The sequence below is a fragment of the Typopeltis vanoorti genome, chromosome 8 (assembly GCF_054136105.1).
Source record: "Typopeltis vanoorti isolate ZY-2024b chromosome 8, IOZ_Tvanoo_1.0, whole genome shotgun sequence".
In the NCBI taxonomy this organism is placed as follows: Eukaryota; Metazoa; Arthropoda; class Arachnida; order Uropygi; family Thelyphonidae; genus Typopeltis; species Typopeltis vanoorti.
The window spans coordinates 10,320,026-10,341,774 of record NC_143556.1 but is presented as its reverse complement, the minus strand read 5'-3'; positions in this window follow the sequence as shown (position 1 = coordinate 10,341,774).

Below are 21,749 nucleotides of genomic sequence, written 5' to 3'. Positions count from 1 at the left end.
GTCAGCTGCCCAGCGACAAGACTATAGGGGGGTGGAGACGACTCCTTCAACACTTTCTTCAGCGAAACAGAATCAGGAAAACACGTGCCCAGCGCTGTGTTAATTGACTTAGAGCCAACCGTAGTAGATGAGATATCTGATTTCAATGGCAGTCGTTCTTTAATCTGTAAACTATTATAAATTCTCATGGTTCTCTGATTGAGACAATCAGTTTTTTGGTTGATGATTGTTTTCCTTCAGATTATTTCGCTTTTTAATGCTTCATAGGTGAATGCATCTTCGAATAAAATGCAGTTTTAATATGCTTTAGCTCTAAATTATCCAAATTCCCTTTTATGAAACATTTCGATGTGTTATGATTATTATTTTATCATCAAATAATCATTTCCCGATTTTAAAGAAGAATTCGCCTCGGTTAGATATACCCGATGAATAAATTCATAATGGGAAGTGTATTTTTCTATGAAATGTGATGATACCAAAGTTGCATTTTCGTCTAGTTTGAGCTTCTGTAGAATACGTCATTTTTATCTGTTTCTGCCACCTCTCTCTCTCTCTCTCTCTCTCTCTCTCTCTCTCTCTCTCTCTCTCTGCCTGCTTACGTGCAGTTAAATCTCTCACCACGCTACAGCAACTGGAAGTCATGCTAACCAGCTGTATTTCAAACATTCCTTCGGAATTGTATACGTTGCCTTATTTTTACGTCATATCTCAAAAGGTTAAATTCTGTTTAAACAGACGTCAGCTGAAAGTTGAATGCTAAGCATTCGGTTTGATATTTTCATTGAGAAGAATTACATTGCATTTAAATCTTACAACCTCTGATTATATCTAACTTTTATTTAAAATGCACAAGTGTAAAGTAAGATTACAAATTAAACTATTATTATTATTATTATAATTATTTTATTGATTTCTAAAATATTTACACAATTACAATAACGTCTTTAGTGATATTCCAACTTGTAATTTTTACAAATTCAGCACTAAGTGCTGAATTTGTGATTTAGATTCTACATAGGATTTCAATTAAAATAATAATAATTTCTTTTCAAGTGTCAAATAACACTTTATTATCTGTTAAATAAATTAAATACGCATACAGTACAATACAATTCAGAAGATCATACTACAATTTCTCACAATTTCACAATATTACAATTTCTCTGTAGTTCAGTACAGATTCAGAGTGGTGAAACCCCCATATATAACCTCACCACTCCAGTGGCGTACCCCCCCCCCCTCCAAAGAAAAATGAAAAAAAAAAAAAAAAAACACTAGAAAATTTTTCAAAAATCTTTTCCTAATTAAAATTATTTATTTATTTTTTTGTTTATGTTGTGTCGTGTCTTCTATTTCTATACTACTTATGAATTAGCGATCATTGCAGGTGCTCAGTCATAGGTCGTATGCGATGCGCAGTGTATTCTCAAATCGTCTACTCAAATCGCCCCCCTCCCCCCAAGATTAAATCCTGAGTGCGCTATTGCACTACTCCAATGCTAACCTCACTTTCTCCAGTTCCCTTCTGGCGACCGGGTATGGGAGTCATAATCCTAACAGAGAAAAAGCTGTTAGAACTGCTATCCAGAGGTATTAGGTAGCAACCCTATCATTAGAGGTTTTTCAGCAAAAGGCTAGTAACCTGTCCTGAGTTAATTTCATATACTTTCAAGTTTCAGCCAAAGAAAAGCGAAAAGACTGTCAAACGAAACTGGAAGAAGGAACATATAATGAAAATCGCAACTTGCAATATAAAAAGCATCGCAAATAAAGAAGAGGAACTTAATGAACAACTAAACTAAGTCAATGTAAAGATATGTATATATGATAACAGAAACAAAGAAAAAGAAAAACGTATCAAACAAACTAATAACTATATACAATCTAGTGTGGACTAAAAAACGAGAAGAAAAACCAAAGGCAGTTATAATTATAATGAAACAGAAATCTATGAAAAACAATGCTGTATATTATTATCTCTGGAATGAAAGGCTAATAGAAAATAGACTCAAAGTATTAGAAGGTCACATGACAATAATCGGGGCATAATCGTTTCCTGATGTTATATAAAAAAATAATAATAAAACTTAATGTTCTTATGACACAGTTTTTGAACAATTCGCTTGAAAAAAGTTCGCTTCAATCGAGCATTCTTTTTGGGCCAACTAAAACATTTTTTCAACATATTATAGAAAAAGACAATCACAGGAAAGGATGTGCGACCTCAGCTTAATTGCTATTGACAAGACATTGATGATGATGATGGAACTGAAGGAAAACACTTAATTTTAAGATGATGCGCTAACTCAATTACTAAGGAAAAAGAAGAGATTGGAACTTTTGTATGAATAGACAAAACCAATGATAATCTAATCTCACCACGAAGAGTAAACCCATTGAGTGTCTCACAAGAACTGTGCGAGTGAAGCTCAGTTATTATTCACTTGACCTTTGTGCCTTCCATATTTAAAATTGTATTATCACGTCTCTTTCGCATCTGTTTGTCTGCGTTCCCTTATTTCCTGGCGAGTACTAGCTTTTATATATGTATGCGGCTTCAGTAGTAGGGGAGCCACTAGTGACCAGATCAAGATCAAGATAAGATAAGGAATCGTGACGTGATTGGTTGATGACGTCATTGTGTGCGTGGCTTCATGGGTGTGGAATGTTTGGAATTTCCGTGTGGGCAAGTGTGTCACTGGCTTCAGTTCTTGTGTTTTGGTTCGCGTATGGGATTATGGGTGATGGTAGAGATAAGGATTCGTGTTGTGATTGGTGGTGCAGTTCTGACAAGATGAAGATCAAGATAAGATAAGGAATGGTGAGGTGGGTGTGTGTTGTTTTCAGATGTAGATAAGTGACGTCATTTGTTATTTGTAAATAAATGTCGTCATTTGTTATTTGTAAATAAGTGACGTTGTTGTTTTGAATGGAAAGGATGATATTAGTGGATAAGAAATCGTGTCGTGATTGGTGGGACACTTCTGACCAGATCAAGATCAAGATAAGATAAGGAATCGTGACGCGAATGTTTGTTGTTATTGAGTTTGGAATTTCGCTGGGCCCCCCTTCTGTCAGAAATATCACGTGGTGTGATGGGTGATATTTAGAGATAAGAATCGTGACGTTATGTCTTTGTGCGGTATTTTGGTTTGGCTATGGAATTGTGGGCTATGTTTTGAGATAAGATATCTTTGAATTTTCCCAGGGTGGCACACATCCGTCATTGTCGTCTGTGGGAATTCTTAGAGTATGTCGTGATGGCGGGTGTGATTAGATTTTTCTGAATAATTAATTATATACTAGTGTCACTCAAACATACGGTTTTTTTTTTTTTATTATTTTATTTTATATAGATGTTTGTACTAATTTTCCAATACATTTGGGGTATTTGTTTCCTGTTAAAGGGTGGGAATTCTTAGAGTAAGTCGTGATGGCGGCAGCCTTTCGAGCTTTTCTGAATAATTAATTATATACTGATGTCACTCAACACACATACTTTTTTTTTTTTCCATACCTCATCTGTATTTTCTTCTATATACATATTCTAATCAAGTTCATATTTTATTCATAATTCATCCGGATATTTTGATTTGTCTAAAAGTAAGATAAGGAATCGTGACGCGAATGTTTGTTATGAGATGTAGATAAGTGACGTCATTTGTTAGTTGTAAATAAGTGACGTTATTGTTTTGAATGGAAAGGGAAATATATTAGTGTATAAGAAATCGTGACAAACATACAGTTTTTTTTTCTTCTCTAGATGGTTGTACTAATTTTCCAATACATTTTGGGTATTTCTTTCCTGTTAAAGTGTGGGAATTCTTAGAGAAAGTCGTGATGGCTCTCGTGTTTCGATCTTTTCTGAATAATTAATTATATACTTAAAGTACCTGTCCTTAAACACACACACACACACACACACACACATACACATTAGACATAAAAAATCGCTAATGTGTCCATGTTGATACTCTAATATATAACCTATGATTATTCTTATGGAAAAAAAAAAAAACTATTCAGTATTAGAATTACGCTTACCAAACAACATGCGATCAGTTATGTTTAAGTTAAAAAAGTACTTACAGCTTTCCAGATGACTCTTCGAAATTCGATTATTCCAAAATAGTTCAATTTTATATCCACAACACAACACAAACACAAAAACCACAAAGAATGAAATTTCTGTAAATACTGTAACCTGAACTAGTTACTTCGTCCTTTAGATTACGGAGCGTAGATGGTGAGGTTTCGTCATTGCAATATCCCCCAGCGAGCGCTTTTCTTCAAAGGGGATGACATGAGTCACATCCGTAAATTGGGAATTTATTTTCCAACACTGAATATTTCTCATTAAGTCTTTTACAGTAGGTTTTCTGAATATTCCAATTGTTGATTAACATGTATTCACAGAACACAAACACAAATCTGAAAAGAACATTTCACTTTTTCATTATAGCTTACTGTGGCTAACATATATTCACACCACAAAACACACAAAACATAGGAGTTGATAGATATTTCTGTAAATAACCAGAAAAGCTAGTGGACTACTTAATTTACTTTAGTATCCGTTTGGTTCTCTGTATTAATCTTTCCCACGGGTGTCCATCCTCGGTAGGAAGCTCTATGCGCTGTTTTGTTTAGGGTAAGTGTTATTTCCGGTTTCGAATTCCGATTGCTGTTAGAGTATGGAATTCAGACAAGTGAAATTTTTATTTATTTTTTTTTTTTTCAAATTGATTGGTTATTTTCTGTATTTTACTTTTACAGGTCATATTCTAACAGAATAACTGAGCAGAATTAACAAATATATAAAGTATATGAGAATTTATTTTCCAACACTGTATATTTCTCATTAAGCCTTATCCGGTCGCCTTTTGTTGTACGTAGGTGAGAAAGCGTGTGTTTTGTTTCGAACTTTTGGTTTCCGCTGGGAAATTACCAATATAACTATTAATTTACCTTCGATTCCTTGTGCTCTTAACCTATTTCTGTAAGTAGAATTTATTTATGAATTATTTTCCCACACTGTTAGTTTTCATTCATTAATCTTGTTTGTAGATAACGAACAAATAAGACTTTTAATTCAATGAATCAAAAAAAAAAAATTCTCTGGTTACTTTGTGGCATGAAATTTCACAAGGAAAAAAAAAAAAAAAAAAAATGTTATCTTCCTTCTTAAATTTGTATAACACATCTACGACACCCAATTTGTTCATTTAATTTACACATTTTATTGAACAAAATATTATTTACAAATTGTATTTACTGAATCTAACAATACAGAAAATAAATAAATTGAAAAATACATCAAAGGTTCTTCCATGGTTGTGGAATTGCCATCGTATGGTTTTGACAATGTGATTCTCATCTGAAAGTTAATTTTCATTTGGTGTTTGTTTGTTGGGAATTTATTACTGTAGTAGTAAAATTAAGGGTTGCATATTTATATTTTCGAATCCAATACGTATACTTCAGAGAATTATTAAAAGCACAGAATCTTTCGTTATGTTTCCAAAAGCATTTAAAAGTACACATTATGTTTTCACGTTTTGGGCATCCAATTTCATTTAAATCAAGAACAGGCCTCCCTATTAACTTCGTTAATGTTTTTGATTTTTCTCTTCCTTTGGCAAGTAATATATGATATTTGCATGTTGATTCTATCATCCAATCTCTTAGTTTGTCCAAAGCTAGTGAACCAATTTCCCACTTCAGCTGATGGTTATATTTTATTAACCAAGAATTCTGTTTTTTAACTCTTTCAGGTAATTCTTTCCAACTACAAGGTGATTTTGTCACTGCATATCTTACACTAAATCCATCAGAAATACAAATTTCTTTAGGAAATAAATTTGAACTCTTATTCAACAAAAATTGTACATCAATTATCCCAATGATAAGTGAAAATTCGTATTTTTCACCCACTGTCGATTTTTCATAATCGTTTTCCTTCATTCTTCTTCTTCGATTACTTCATATGGCACCACAAATAAATAGTTATTTATTATTATTTCACTGATTATTAGCTCTGATCGTATACTTTATGGTAACTTTCGTTTACAAAATTCTAAACAATTAGAACTTTTCACAAAGAAACTTTCAATGAATTTGTGGCTCACCCATTATTTTTGCATTACCAAACACAAATCACAAAACAGCAGCTGCAGTGGATGAACGATTACCTTAACTCCAAACTCACTCGACTCTCTGGTATTTTCTTTCTTATAGTACTGTTTACACTTACCATCCCCTACCCTGACTGTTCCTTCAAAAATGAACCTTTGCGCAGATGACTCAACGACATGTTTTCACATGCTGTTGGATATACTGTTGGTGTGTTTTTATCTTACTTTGTGTAGGGAAAGGTAAAATTTGTATATGTGTTATCTGTAGAGTACAAACATTTTCTCTATGCCAAACTTTAAAGAAGTGTTAAAGTCACGTTTTGTTGGTTTAATTAGATGCTTCTCTCTTTCTCTCTCTGTAAAATAACCAAATTCTAACAGTTCGGATTTTCGATTATGTGAACGATTTGTTTTCAGATAACTCAAATAATGTCAATAGATAGCATTAGACAATTTCTAAAATAATCAATACATGGATTTTCGTTTTCAACACTTTTTTTTCCTGTCCTGGCATTAATTTCACAGTTGTGATTTTTTTTAAAATAATTAAACAGAATTGCATTAAGATATAAAGTTGTGGATTTAAATATCAAGATCTAATCAGAATAACTGAGTAAAAATTCACAGTGGAAAAACACAACAACAAAAACACACATCTTTGTTCATTTAAGTTTACAAATGCACATTTTATTTTGCTGAAATACTATTTACAAGTATATTCACTGAGAAAAATTCGAAACATGTAATTACCTAAAAATATTTCACAATATTTAGTTTAGACTCTTAACATTTTCCAAAGAGTTCAATGAATAAAATTTTTGTTACTCACTGTTTCTTGGTTACATTACATCAAAATAGCTGGTCACGCAAAAGAATTTTTAAATCAGATACCATGGTAACCACACTTCCATACGTTTGATATTGTGTCAGTCTGGAAATGACACCATGCCTCGCTAAACATTCTGTGTATTCTTTTGTCAGCAAATATACACAAACAGTTTTTGTAAAATGTTCGTAAATGTCCCAAAATAAAGAATCTTTATCGAATTGGATAAAATCTTGAAAGTCTAATTTTACCATTGATGAATTTAAATGTTGAGCGATGATTTTTCCCATTAATCGGACAGATGGTAATTCAGTTTCCAAAAATAGTAAATGATTATCAATGTCGTACATTTTTGTTGAAAATCTCTCAGCTTCTTCACAACTAATAGAAAAAACCTTACTTCCATCAGCTCCTGTATCATCAAGTATTAGTTCCCCATCTTGGCATTTCAGAATATAACAATCACCGAGGTCCATTTCGTAGTCAACTCTTCTTTGCAAGTAGCTGAGGATATCAGACCACTTCCTGCGTAATTTTTCCCAAGTGGTCCGGGATAAATACATCACAATGTACGTGTCTTCTAAAATAATAATCGGTTTCCATCCTTTTAGAGCTAGGTGAAGAGTTTTGTCTCGTGCTATTTTCCTGAAGAAAGAAAATTTCAATGACTTTTGTGGCTCACCCATTATTTTACTTTACTTTACTTTCCTGGATACCAATCACCACAACACAATACGATAACTTCACAGGATGAACGAATTGTCGTAACTGCAAAGACACTTGACTCGTTTATTTTTCCTTATAGTACTGTTTACCTGACCCTTAACCCTGACCGTTCCTTCCAAAATGAAACTTTTGCGCAGATGATTCACGGACATGTTTCTACATGGTGTTGGATAAACCATGACGACAATGACGGATGTGTGTCACCCTGGGAAAATTCCAAGATATCTTATCTCAAAAACATCACCCACAATTCCATAGCCAAACAAAACATGACAACAATGTCGTTATGTGTTTGGATATTTCTGGGGAACATATGTCTCTCATACTGTGATATCACAGAGGGTGACAGATGGCTTCCCTGCAATGCTCCCCCAACCTAACCCCATCACCCTAGTCTCTCACCATCCCCTCTCCTCCAGAAAATGTCTGCTCAGGCCTAGTGGAGATGAGTGAGCTCATCATTTGCGGATATCTTTTAGTGATGTCACCTCCAATTGATACTGATAACTTTTTTGGGAAAAAAAAAAATTATAAAACTGGTTTTTTATGATAACTTTTTAGGAAAAAAACGCGTTTTTTATGAAAACTTTTTTGGAAAAAAAATAAAAAAACGCGTTTTTTTATTTTTTTCCAAAAAAGTTTTCATAAAAAACGCGTTTTTTTCCTAAAAAGTTATCATAAAAAACCAGTTTTTTAAATTTTTTTTTCCCTAAAAAAGTTATCAGTATCAATTGGAGGTGACATCACTAAAAGATATCCGCAAATGATGAGCTCACTCATCTCCACTAGCCTGAGCAGACATCTTCTGGAGGAGAGGGGATGGTGAGAGACTAGGGTGATGGGGTTAGGTTGGGGGAGCATTGCAGGGAAGCCATCTGTCACCCTCTGTGATATCACAGTATGAGAGACATATGTTCCCCAGAAATATCCAAACACATAACGACATTGTTGTCATGTTTTGTTTGGCTATGGAATTGTGGGTGATGTTTTTGAGATAAGATATCTTGGAATTTTCCCAGGGTGACACACATCCGTCATTGTCGTCATGGTTTATCCAACACCATGTAGAAACATGTCCGTGAATCATCTGTGCAAAAGTTTCATTTTGGAAGGAACGGTCAGGGTTAAGGGTCAGGTAAACAGTACTATAAGGAAAAATAAACGAGTCAAGTGTCTTTGCAGTTACGACAATTCGTTCATCCTGTGAAGTTATCGTATTGTGTTGTGGTGATTGGTATCCAGGAAAGTAAAGTAAAGTAAAATAATGGGTGAGCCACAAAAGTCATTGAAATTTTCTTTCTTCAGGAAAATAGCACGAGACAAAACTCTTCACCTAGCTCTAAAAGGATGGAAACCGATTATTATTTTAGAAGACACGTACATTGTGATGTATTTATCCCGGACCACTTGGGAAAAATTACGCAGGAAGTGGTCTGATATCCTCAGCTACTTGCAAAGAAGAGTTGACTACGAAATGGACCTCGGTGATTGTTATATTCTGAAATGCCAAGATGGGGAACTAATACTTGATGATACAGGAGCTGATGGAAGTAAGGTTTTTTCTATTAGTTGTGAAGAAGCTGAGAGATTTTCAACAAAAATGTACGACATTGATAATCATTTACTATTTTTGGAAACTGAATTACCATCTGTCCGATTAATGGGAAAAATCATCGCTCAACATTTAAATTCATCAATGGTAAAATTAGACTTTCAAGATTTTATCCAATTCGATAAAGATTCTTTATTTTGGGACATTTACGAACATTTTACAAAAACTGTTTGTGTATATTTGCTGACAAAAGAATACACAGAATGTTTAGCGAGGCATGGTGTCATTTCCAGACTGACACAATATCAAACGTATGGAAGTGTGGTTACCATGGTATCTGATTTAAAAATTCTTTTGCGTGACCAGCTATTTTGATGTAATGTAACCAAGAAACAGTGAGTAACAAAAATTTTATTCATTGAACTCTTTGGAAAATGTTAAGAGTCTAAACTAAATATTGTGAAATATTTTTAGGTAATTACATGTTTCGAATTTTTCTCAGTGAATATACTTGTAAATAGTATTTCAGCAAAATAAAATGTGCATTTGTAAACTTAAATGAACAAAGATGTGTGTTTTTGTTGTTGTGTTTTTCCACTGTGAATTTTTACTCAGTTATTCTGATTAGATCTTGATATTTAAATCCACAACTTTATATCTTAATGCAATTCTGTTTAATTATTTTAAAAAAAATCACAACTGTGAAATTAATGCCAGGACAGGAAAAAAAAGTGTTGAAAACGAAAATCCATGTATTGATTATTTTAGAAATTGTCTAATGCTATCTATTGACATTATTTGAGTTATCTGAAAACAAATCGTTCACATAATCGAAAATCCGAACTGTTAGAATTTGGTTATTTTACAGAGAGAGAAAGAGAGAAGCATCTAATTAAACCAACAAAACGTGACTTTAACACTTCTTTAAAGTTTGGCATAGAGAAAATGTTTGTACTCTACAGATAACACATATACAAATTTTACCTTTCCCTACACAAAGTAAGATAAAAACACACCAACAGTATATCCAACAGCATGTGAAAACATGTCGTTGAGTCATCTGCGCAAAGGTTCATTTTTGAAGGAACAGTCAGGGTAGGGGATGGTAAGTGTAAACAGTACTATAAGAAAGAAAATACCAGAGAGTCGAGTGAGTTTGGAGTTAAGGTAATCGTTCATCCACTGCAGCTGCTGTTTTGTGATTTGTGTTTGGTAATGCAAAAATAATGGGTGAGCCACAAATTCATTGAAAGTTTCTTTGTGAAAAGTTCTAATTGTTTAGAATTTTGTAAACGAAAGTTACCATAAAGTATACGATCAGAGCTAATAATCAGTGAAATAATAATAAATAACTATTTATTTGTGGTGCCATATGAAGTAATCGAAGAAGAAGAATGAAGGAAAACGATTATGAAAAATCGACAGTGGGTGAAAAATACGAATTTTCACTTATCATTGGGATAATTGATGTACAATTTTTGTTGAATAAGAGTTCAAATTTATTTCCTAAAGAAATTTGTATTTCTGATGGATTTAGTGTAAGATATGCAGTGACAAAATCACCTTGTAGTTGGAAAGAATTACCTGAAAGAGTTAAAAAACAGAATTCTTGGTTAATAAAATATAACCATCAGCTGAAGTGGGAAATTGGTTCACTAGCTTTGGACAAACTAAGAGATTGGATGATAGAATCAACATGCAAATATCATATATTACTTGCCAAAGGAAGAGAAAAATCAAAAACATTAACGAAGTTAATAGGGAGGCCTGTTCTTGATTTAAATGAAATTGGATGCCCAAAACGTGAAAACATAATGTGTACTTTTAAATGCTTTTGGAAACATAACGAAAGATTCTGTGCTTTTAATAATTCTCTGAAGTATACGTATTGGATTCGAAAATATAAATATGCAACCCTTAATTTTACTACTACAGTAATAAATTCCCAACAAACAAACACCAAATGAAAATTAACTTTCAGATGAGAATCACATTGTCAAAACCATACGATGGCAATTCCACAACCATGGAAGAACCTTTGATGTATTTTTCAATTTATTTATTTTCTGTATTGTTAGATTCAGTAAATACAATTTGTAAATAATATTTTGTTCAATAAAATGTGTAAATTAAATGAACAAATTGGGTGTCGTAGATGTGTTATACAAATTTAAGAAGGAAGATAACATTTTTTTTTTTTTTTTTTTTTCCTTGTGAAATTTCATGCCACAAAGTAACCAGAGAATTTTTTTTTTTGATTCATTGAATTAAAAGTCTTATTTGTTCGTTATCTACAAACAAGATTAATGAATGAAAACTAACAGTGTGGGAAAATAATTCATAAATAAATTCTACTTACAGAAATAGGTTAAGAGCACAAGGAATCGAAGGTAAATTAATAGTTATATTGGTAATTTCCCAGCGGAAACCAAAAGTTCGAAACAAAACACACGCTTTCTCACCTACGTACAACAAAAGGCGACCGGATAAGGCTTAATGAGAAATATACAGTGTTGGAAAATAAATTCTCATATACTTTATATATTTGTTAATTCTGCTCAGTTATTCTGTTAGAATATGACCTGTAAAAGTAAAATACAGAAAATAACCAATCAATTTGAAAAAAAAAAAAATAAATAAAAATTTCACTTGTCTGAATTCCATACTCTAACAGCAATCGGAATTCGAAACCGGAAATAACACTTACCCTAAACAAAACAGCGCATAGAGCTTCCTACCGAGGATGGACACCCGTGGGAAAGATTAATACAGAGAACCAAACGGATACTAAAGTAAATTAAGTAGTCCACTAGCTTTTCTGGTTATTTACAGAAATATCTATCAACTCCTATGTTTTGTGTGTTTTGTGGTGTGAATATATGTTAGCCACAGTAAGCTATAATGAAAAAGTGAAATGTTCTTTTCAGATTTGTGTTTGTGTTCTGTGAATACATGTTAATCAACAATTGGAATATTCAGAAAACCTACTGTAAAAGACTTAATGAGAAATATTCAGTGTTGGAAAATAAATTCCCAATTTACGGATGTGACTCATGTCATCCCCTTTGAAGAAAAGCGCTCGCTGGGGGATATTGCAATGACGAAACCTCACCATCTACGCTCCGTAATCTAAAGGACGAAGTAACTAGTTCAGGTTACAGTATTTACAGAAATTTCATTCTTTGTGGTTTTTGTGTTTGTGTTGTGTTGTGGATATAAAATTGAACTATTTTGGAATAATCGAATTTCGAAGAGTCATCTGGAAAGCTGTAAGTACTTTTTTAACTTAAACATAACTGATCGCATGTTGTTTGGTAAGCGTAATTCTAATACTGAATAGTTTTCTTTTTTTTTCCATAAGAATAATCATAGGTTATATATTAGAGTATCAACATGGACACATTAGCGATTTTTTATGTCTAATGTGTATGTGTGTGTGTGTGTGTGTGTGTGTTTAAGGACAGGTACTTTAAGTATATAATTAATTATTCAGAAAAGATCGAAACACGAGAGCCATCACGACTTTCTCTAAGAATTCCCACACTTTAACAGGAAAGAAATACCCAAAATGTATTGGAAAATTAGTACAACCATCTAGAGAAGAAAAAAAAAAACTGTATGTTTGTCACGATTTCTTATACACTAATATATTTCCCTTTCCATTCAAAACAATAACGTCACTTATTTACAACTAACAAATGACGTCACTTATCTACATCTCATAACAAACATTCGCGTCACGATTCCTTATCTTACTTTTAGACAAATCAAAATATCCGGATGAATTATGAATAAAATATGAACTTGATTAGAATATGTATATAGAAGAAAATACAGATGAGGTATGGAAAAAAAAAAAAAAGTATGTGTGTTGAGTGACATCAGTATATAATTAATTATTCAGAAAAGCTCGAAAGGCTGCCGCCATCACGACTTACTCTAAGAATTCCCACCCTTTAACAGGAAACAAATACCCCAAATGACGGTCATGGAAAATTTCGACAAAAGAGTGCGTATGTGCCAGCAAAGCCGTGGAGGCCATTTACCCGATATGCTATTCCATGCATAAACCTATACTGTATGCTTTATGAATCAATAAGAAATTACAATTTTTAATTAAAAGCCTGTGTTTTCTATCAAAATTACTTCTTGCGTGAATTTTGGGACACCCTGTATATATTCATTTTGCTTTTCATAAATTGCGTGCCTTCTGTGTCCAATGACTATTATAAAAACAGCTGTTGCACATATTTCTGGAACAGAAAAGCAGCTGTTAGACAGAAATTAAGAAATGTCTTTAGTTAGTTTCTCTGTTTATTGCTACAATAAATCTGCTCCGTTTGCAATGCATGCAGCATAGTCTGCGGGAGCAGAGTGTTTCATTAAGTGTGTCGTTTGAGTTGTTCTTAATTACACTAATTGTTCCTAAATATAGTACACAAATATGAACTGTATTTAGTAATACAAAAGTTACTTGCTTTTCTCGCTTGTGCCGTATAGCATCTTTTAAAGCTCAACTTCAAAATTCCTTCACTTTACTGACAATATAGATTTTCTTTTCGCGAATATTTAAATGTTTGTTTGCATTTAACATATTTCGTCAAATATTTATATTTTTAAATAACATTTAGTGAAATAAATATGACATTTTGTTTCTTTCTTTGCAAAATACCTTTATACGGATCGTTACGTTTCCATTTTAGGAACGATGATTTTTTTTTTTCTATGAACAACAAATGATTATAAACTGCATTACTAGGTTTCCGATTGTGTCTTTTTTAGTATCAAAAATTTATATCCAATGGTATTTTATCAGAGACTCTTCACCTCCTGTTACATAAAATTGCAACAGATTTTTTTTTTTTTTTTTTTGTAAAATGCACATTACTACAATATCCAGTGATTAACTACTGCTACTGTTGATATGTTGAAAATATAATAGGAAGTATTATAATTACGGCTATTTTGCCTGCTTCGGTTTAGGAGTGCCCCTGTTTAAATGTCATTGGCTTATTTACTCACGGATTCTTAGGGCATTGTAGATGTAAGTTTACCAAAACGTATATGTAGCATAAGGAAGAGAAATTTACACATACCTTTTTCTGGGTGTTGCGGCTTTTCTTCTTTCTGCGATGTCCAAAAACTACTGAGTGTGTGTGTGGGGGGGGGTAGGCAATTTGGGAGAATTAAATTAGAAAACCCGGGTTTTTTTCGGTAATATATATATATAAACATATATATTATATTATTATGTTATATAGGGTGGGGAAAAGGTGAAAGGGTTGATTTTTTATATAGGGAGGGGGAAGGGGAAAAGAGGGTTGACGGGGTGCAGTCCGTTTCGACTATCCTTGGTCGTCATCTGAACACATTGGCCCAATGTGTTCAGATGACGACCTATAAAATGTATATCATATCCCCTCGTATTCTCCTATCAACCAACTTCTGCAATTCACACACCTTCAATCTATGGGGAACATTCCACAGGGCACTCACCATCTTGGTTGCTCGTCGCTGAATCCTCTCCACCGTTTCCTCATCCCAAGAAACCCAGGGGACCAGACTGGAGCACAGTAATTAATGCAGATGTTGGCGTATTATCAACGCCTTATAAAGTGGAATAACAACTTCCTTATCAATATTTCTTAGCGTGTTCTTCAATAGCCAAGTAACCTTATGCACTAACTTAGCAACGTCTTTTAAACTTTAAATCTCTGTCTACCACCACCCCTAAATCTCTAGATTCTTCCATTTCGTGGAGTATAGTTTTATCAATATGATACGATGCTTGTAATCTAATTTTTCCAAAATACATACCTATACATTTCTCCACAAAAAAAAAAAAAAAATTGAAATCCATTATTTTTTGCCCATACTATAGCGTATTTAAATCATCCTGCAAGCTCTCCACATCGCCTTGATTAAATGACTCTACTTAATTTGGCATCAATAGCAAACAACTGAATATTTCCTTGCAGATTATTTCTTAATATCATTTATGTACAAATTAAACAGCACTGGTCCCAGCACTGAACCTTGCGGCACATCACTTGTCACCTGCTTTCGCCTCGATTCTACCCCTCCATATACCACTTTTTGATATCAGCAGCCACACTCTATCATACTTAACCAGTGCCATATCCATCCCCATTTGATCTAATTTGCGTAAAAGATTTCCATGTGGTGTTCTATCGCCTTTGCAAAATCCAACAAAATCATTCTGTAGCCATTTCCTTATCGAACTCAGCTGTTACTCTGTTATAAAAAATTAGTAAATTACTAAGGCATGTCCGACACTTTACAAAGCGATGATGCCCCTTATTACAGTATCATATTTTATCCACCCATTCTTCAAATATCTTTCTGAATTGAAATTTTTCTAGTACTTTTGTAAAAATTTGATGTAGTTTAATAATGCCAGAAAGCCTTACATCAATTTTTACAGAAGTCAAGCCCTGTAAGGATGTTAAAAATAACCTGTATGTCTACGTATATTTAAAACAGTTTGTTAATGTAAATAATCCCTATGGGAATTGTCCTTACTTGCTGCCCTAAGACAAATTTTAGAATGTGTTGAACTAAGGCAATACCTTGCCACCAGAAAACCGTATATGTTAGCTCCTTATAAGGACATAAAATTGTTTGTGAAGTCCACCTGTAAATACTCGAGGTCAGTGTTAAACGGATCAACAAACTTCAGACGAATGTCCGCTGCCAGAAACAAATAAGATTAAAGGAGTACATGAAAAGAACAAAGAAAGGGTCAGTGGAAGAACAAGGGACCGCACCAAAATGTTCGGAGTCCCATATCTTCGTGCAGGGATACGAAAGAAGGCGAATAAAAGGTGTTGGCTGAAAGATCGAGTATCGGTTCCAGGAGTTTCTCATCGGTTGTCCAGAGGTCGTTATGAAGAAGTCGCCAGCGGTTGTCCGTCAGATGTAAGCCATCGAGGATGCGACTTCAGGAGAATTCGTGCCAAAGGCCTCAAAGAAAAGATAAGAGGAGCCGATCTGCCAGGCAACGCATAGACCTGATGACAACTCTTCGTCAGGAGCCATTGTCCGAGAAGAAGGAATTTTTGAGCGGGAAAGAATTGCTCCATTACATTCAACGTGCATGCAAATACTCCTCAAGCCGAGAATCTTCGCCTGTGCACCGGGAGGACACCATCTCAGAAAGTCGTCAACAAGTCTAACGCCAGCATAAGCAGGGAGAGAAAAACCTGACAAGGGAGAAAAGGATCAGGACTCCAGTTCGAAGCCAAGTACACAGTGGGTAGCAGCCATAAAGTGAGTTGATCCGTTTGTTCAATTTATTATTATTATTATTATTATTATTATTATTATTATTAGACACATCCAGGGAGTCCAAAGACTCATCGAGGGAGAGTGTGCCAACAGCATCGAACGATTGGTCCCCTTCCAACTACTAACCGCGCTCAAACTTACTTAACCGAGCCATTAGTAGAAGAGGCTCTACCAATCGACCAACCTTTTCCGGCTCTTTTGAATTATAGGAGAACTTTATTTGTGGACTGTTAAGTTGAGGGTGATGAAATTGAGCAGCGTTTTGAAAATTAGATGTCTAATAATTAATAGAAATTTATATGTGTAACAGTCAGAGAGTATTGAGTTTGTCAATAGTGCATTTTGCCTATAGAATTATCTTAGTATTGGAAGGAAAGAAATTTTGTGTGTAATGATATTTTTTGTGTGAATAACAGTTAAGAAGTAACAGTTTATTAATTGGTACCAGTGCTTAGAGTAGTAACTTGTATATTTGGAAGAGAGTGGTTATTTTATGTGACATAATTTTCATGAATTGAAAGGGCATTTTAAGCTAATTGTTTTATGTAGAGCTGAACTAAGCAAATATTTCTTTATTGCAATAATAGTCTAAATTGTTTTATGTAAAATAAATGTGTTGTTTAAATGTTAACAGAGTGTCGCCTGATACTTAATTTTTTTGATGCACTGTTCCGAAAACAATTAGAGCCTATTAGCAGGAATCCAGGAGAAAGGATAGATAGTAGACCACGACTGCAGATATTAATTAATCAGGGATAAATTGAATGTAAGGGGAAAACTACTGGACGCATTTTCCACTTCTTATTATTAGAAAACGGACATCAGTGGCACAGCATACAAAAATAAATTTTCTGGTGTTCAAAGAATTAGAAGGCAAGTGCGGAAGGCAGTATAGTTTAAAGAGATATTGAAGAGATAAATAGACCTCCCCCGTTTACACTTTTACCACATGCCTGAGATACTGATTGGTCTATAATATGCTACTGCAATCTGGGAGGATCCGTTATGCAAAGGGGAATTATTTTGCCCACTTTTCACTCCTTTGGGAATCGAATCTACCAGAGCTAAGACTTAAATTAAACAGTTTAGTCAGAGGCATTGCCAGTTCCCTTGCATTTTCTCGCAAAATCCGAGCTGATATCCCATCTAATCACACAGATGTATTTACATTGAGATGCTACAATATTCTAAGAACCTCCCTTTCATCCACCTCTGTTAGTGTGCGTCACATATTTTAAAGCAGTAACCTCACTAGGATGATACACCCTTGCAAAGTGGTCACTCAGTAACTCAACTTTTTTATCCGCTTCTGTCACCTCGTGATTATCATCGCTCATTAAGGTTAATCTTCCATAGTCATTCTTCCTCTTACTTGCCACATAACGAAGAACTTCTTGTCATGCTGGTCATCTTTATTGCCTGAGCCTCGTACTGTTCATGAGTTTGCTGATCTCCTTTCTCTTCTGCAGCTCGTGCTTAAAATATTACTCATTTACCTGATTAATCCTCCCTACCTTAGGTATACAATTTAATATTGCTTTCTCTACATGACTCTTAACTATCTGTAATACTAACGTTCTTGAGCTGCAGTGTTTATGCCGTGGCAGAGATTTAAGCTTCTTCCTAAGCTTGCCATAATCACCTGCTTTGTATTTCTAATATAATATAGTTCCTAGTACAGCGTTATACTGTATATAGTTCGTATATACATATCAATTACATGGCCTAATTTTAAAACTACGTCTCTGAGTTTTTCTGTAGGTGCAGTTTCAGGAAGACCGTTTATAACAAGATATTCTTTATGTTGTTGCTGATTTAAACGTTCGTATTGTAGTTTTAGAGAATGAAGTTCTTGACGGAGTTCGGATGTCTCTTTCATCAAATTGTGTTGCCTGTCTTTAAGTGCTTTAATGCTCATTTTAATGTCTTTTACAGTTTGTAATACTTCTATAACTGCTAAATTATTGTTTTACCAAATCTTCATATTCACTAGATTTTTTTTTTGTTATTTGTTCGTTCTGTTTATTAAAGAGTTCTTGCACAAGGTCTACTAAGCTGGCTTTTATGGTCTCTAGACCGTTTCCTATTAGTATATTTAAAGAGTTGAAGTTATAGGAGTCACCTGCATTTTTTTGTCTGTTCAGTTCGTCGTCTGATTTTGCCTCCGGTATAATCGGCTGCGTCGTAGGTGGCTGCTTTTGGTGCGTTTCTTTGTTCTTCCTACAGAGTACGCACTTTCGTTCCTCGTGTGTTACATCGGATTTATATTTATGTTGCCCAGTTGTTTCTGAAAAGCCGGCACATTTTAAGTGTAGAATCCTACTGCATTTCGTACAAGTTATATTATTTCCATCGGACGATAAATCCTTCAGGCATTTGATACACTTGATGACTCACTTTTCTTCCCTTAGGCTGTATGGCGTGATTGTAAAGATGGCGACGTCCTTTATTCTTCGCTCGTTGTTGACCACGGTCCTCTCTATTCACTTTTCAATACTTCAAAATTTGGTTTCTTCTTAGCCGATCTCGTTGCATTTTTTATCACTGTCTTCGGCGTGATAAGTAGGGTTATTTGGGAACACTTTCAACTTAAAAGAGGAGTTGGAACCACTTTAAAACTATAAAAAACTGAAGCAGCGAAATCACCGTGCGCCCGTTCGTATGCATACACAGCGCCCTCTATAATAATAATAATAATAATAATAATAATAATAATAAATCAGCTAATGCCTTTTTATTCCCGTATATAGGGAGTAGGCAAGGTCGTTTTTTAGCCCTATCTAACTTTTGGAGACAGTTCAATCTCCACTGGTAGCCAATCAGAGATAGCTGGCCCAAGGCTATCACTAATTAATCGGCACACAGTGAAGAAGGCGGCTACTAAGTGTCGCCATCTGGTGGTCCCTAACCCTAATTTCAGACATTAAACACAATATGTTTAATGTCTGAAAATAGTGTGGGTTCGACGGCCGATTTTCTTGAGTTTATGGGACGGAAACTCGGATTTTTTGTACAAACAAATTGAAAGGCTGACCCATGTTTCCAAAATGCGACATTTATTATTTCTGACAAATGATATATAAATTCCGTTATTGTGTAATGATATAATTTAAATTTATGAGTTTATTAGATAGTAGTGTTAAATTTATATATTTTAGGTCTCATGATGGTGACATCATGTAATTTGGTTTGAAACATACCAGGTTTATAACAAATTTACTTTAAAATAAATTTGAAAACGATAGTACCATTCTTTCTTTTCCTCGACAGAAAGAGTATCTATTGTAGCTGTTTAGTTCCAAAGTGTTAAAAAATAAAGCAGTGAATGAAAATGTATGAAACGCTTAGTTGAACAGATGAGGGAAATCAGGCGTCGGAAGCTTAGCATTACATGCAAATAGTTAAATAAGCAGACTTTGAGTACATTAAATACATTTATAATCAAATATGATCAATTCATTGAATATAATTATAATGAAATAGTATATTATTCAACAAACTGACTAACTAAATAATGATTTTTTTTCTTTTTTCTTTTTCTTTCTTTTTTTTATTTAGTATTCTAAAATAAATTTTTAAAAGTATTGAACATCTGCGAGACCAAAAATAAAGGAAGAACATGTGGCGATGGAAAAGTTGATAGCGAAGGTTGGTCGATTGGTAAAGCCTCTGCTAGTAATCGCTCGCCAAAACTTAAGCAAGTTTGAGCGCGGTTAGTAGTTGGAAGGGGTCATTCGATGCTGTTAGCACACGCTCCCTCGATGAGTCTTTGGACTCATCGATATACCACAGAAATCCACTTTCTCTCATCGACATAGTCTGGTGCAAGGTTTTGCAATGGACTTTTATGGTAATGAAAAGCGATTGCAAAGCCCAACGAGTTGAAGTGTTCAAACTAATCGAGTTCACCCATGCTTCGGTGAAGGAAAAATAATCTAAAATAAAAAATCACTTCAAAAAAAATTTATTAAAATAAAAATAACCAAAAAAACAACAAATTTATGAACTGCCACATTACATTCTTATCATTAATTTAATGATTACCAAAGGATTGGAGTAATCTCTGTTTTCGTCCAGTACCCTTCATTGTTCAACTTTATGATTAATACAATAGATTTCAAAATAAATTTGCTGTTGGATGTTTTAGCCATTCATTATCAATCATCAGAAAACTTCGTAATTCCTCCTGGAAAATATGTTATTCTACCATCACCAGCTACGGCGTTTTCAGAGTGAGAATTCCACAAGTGTAGATTAATTTATTCCCACCAACCACATCTTCGACATCCAACCGGTCCACATACCTGACCCCGTTAAACCAACCATCCGTTTCCACAGACACAGACCCAGCATTCTGGATCTTTCAGGAGGGTGTTGTTGTTGAAGATCCAATTGGCACTTCCTGATTTGGATGCTTCCAACGATAATAAAAGTTGCAGTTTGATGAAGCAATGATCTGAGATGTAGGAAGGAATATGTGAGATGTTTCTAACTAGAGGCACAGTGTGTTTGGAAATGTAGTATCTGTCCAGTCGTGCTTGGTAGTGGCCCATCAGTTGCTGTGGTTGCTGACCTCCATGTGTAGGACTTCTTATATGGATGTTGATGCCGAAAGACGTCAATGAGTTCATTATTGTTTACCAGTGTTTGAAGTTGGTTTATTAATGAGCTGCGATGTTCAGTACATTGAAATCTGTCTTTTTCTTGGTCAAGAGTGCAATTAAAGTCTCTAGTTATTATGATATGTTCTTGGTCAATACTGGAACGATGGTTTTGAATGAAATCGAAGATTTCTGATGCCATAGCATCCTGCTGCGGTATGTAGATGTTGAACACATGCAGATTATTATGATTGGGTGCTTTCATTTGACCATAGAATATCATGGTATTCAGCAATCACTTTTAGTTTGCAGGGAGATTGATGCGTACATCTAAGTTAACCCTTGTTCCATGGTGTTGTTGGGTTGCAGAGTGATGTCAGTCATAAGACCACTCTTCCCATCCTCTAGATAAATTGGATGAGGAGTTGATATTTGTTTCCTGTTATTAGATCTTATGTTATTAGAGTTGACATTAGATCCCTGATCTAATATCTCAACTTCAGGACCTACACTCAAAACTGAAATGTAAAAAGTGCAGAGCAGATGTTAACAGGAGTAAGCGAATCTACTACCTGATCAATGGGCTACAAACACAATAC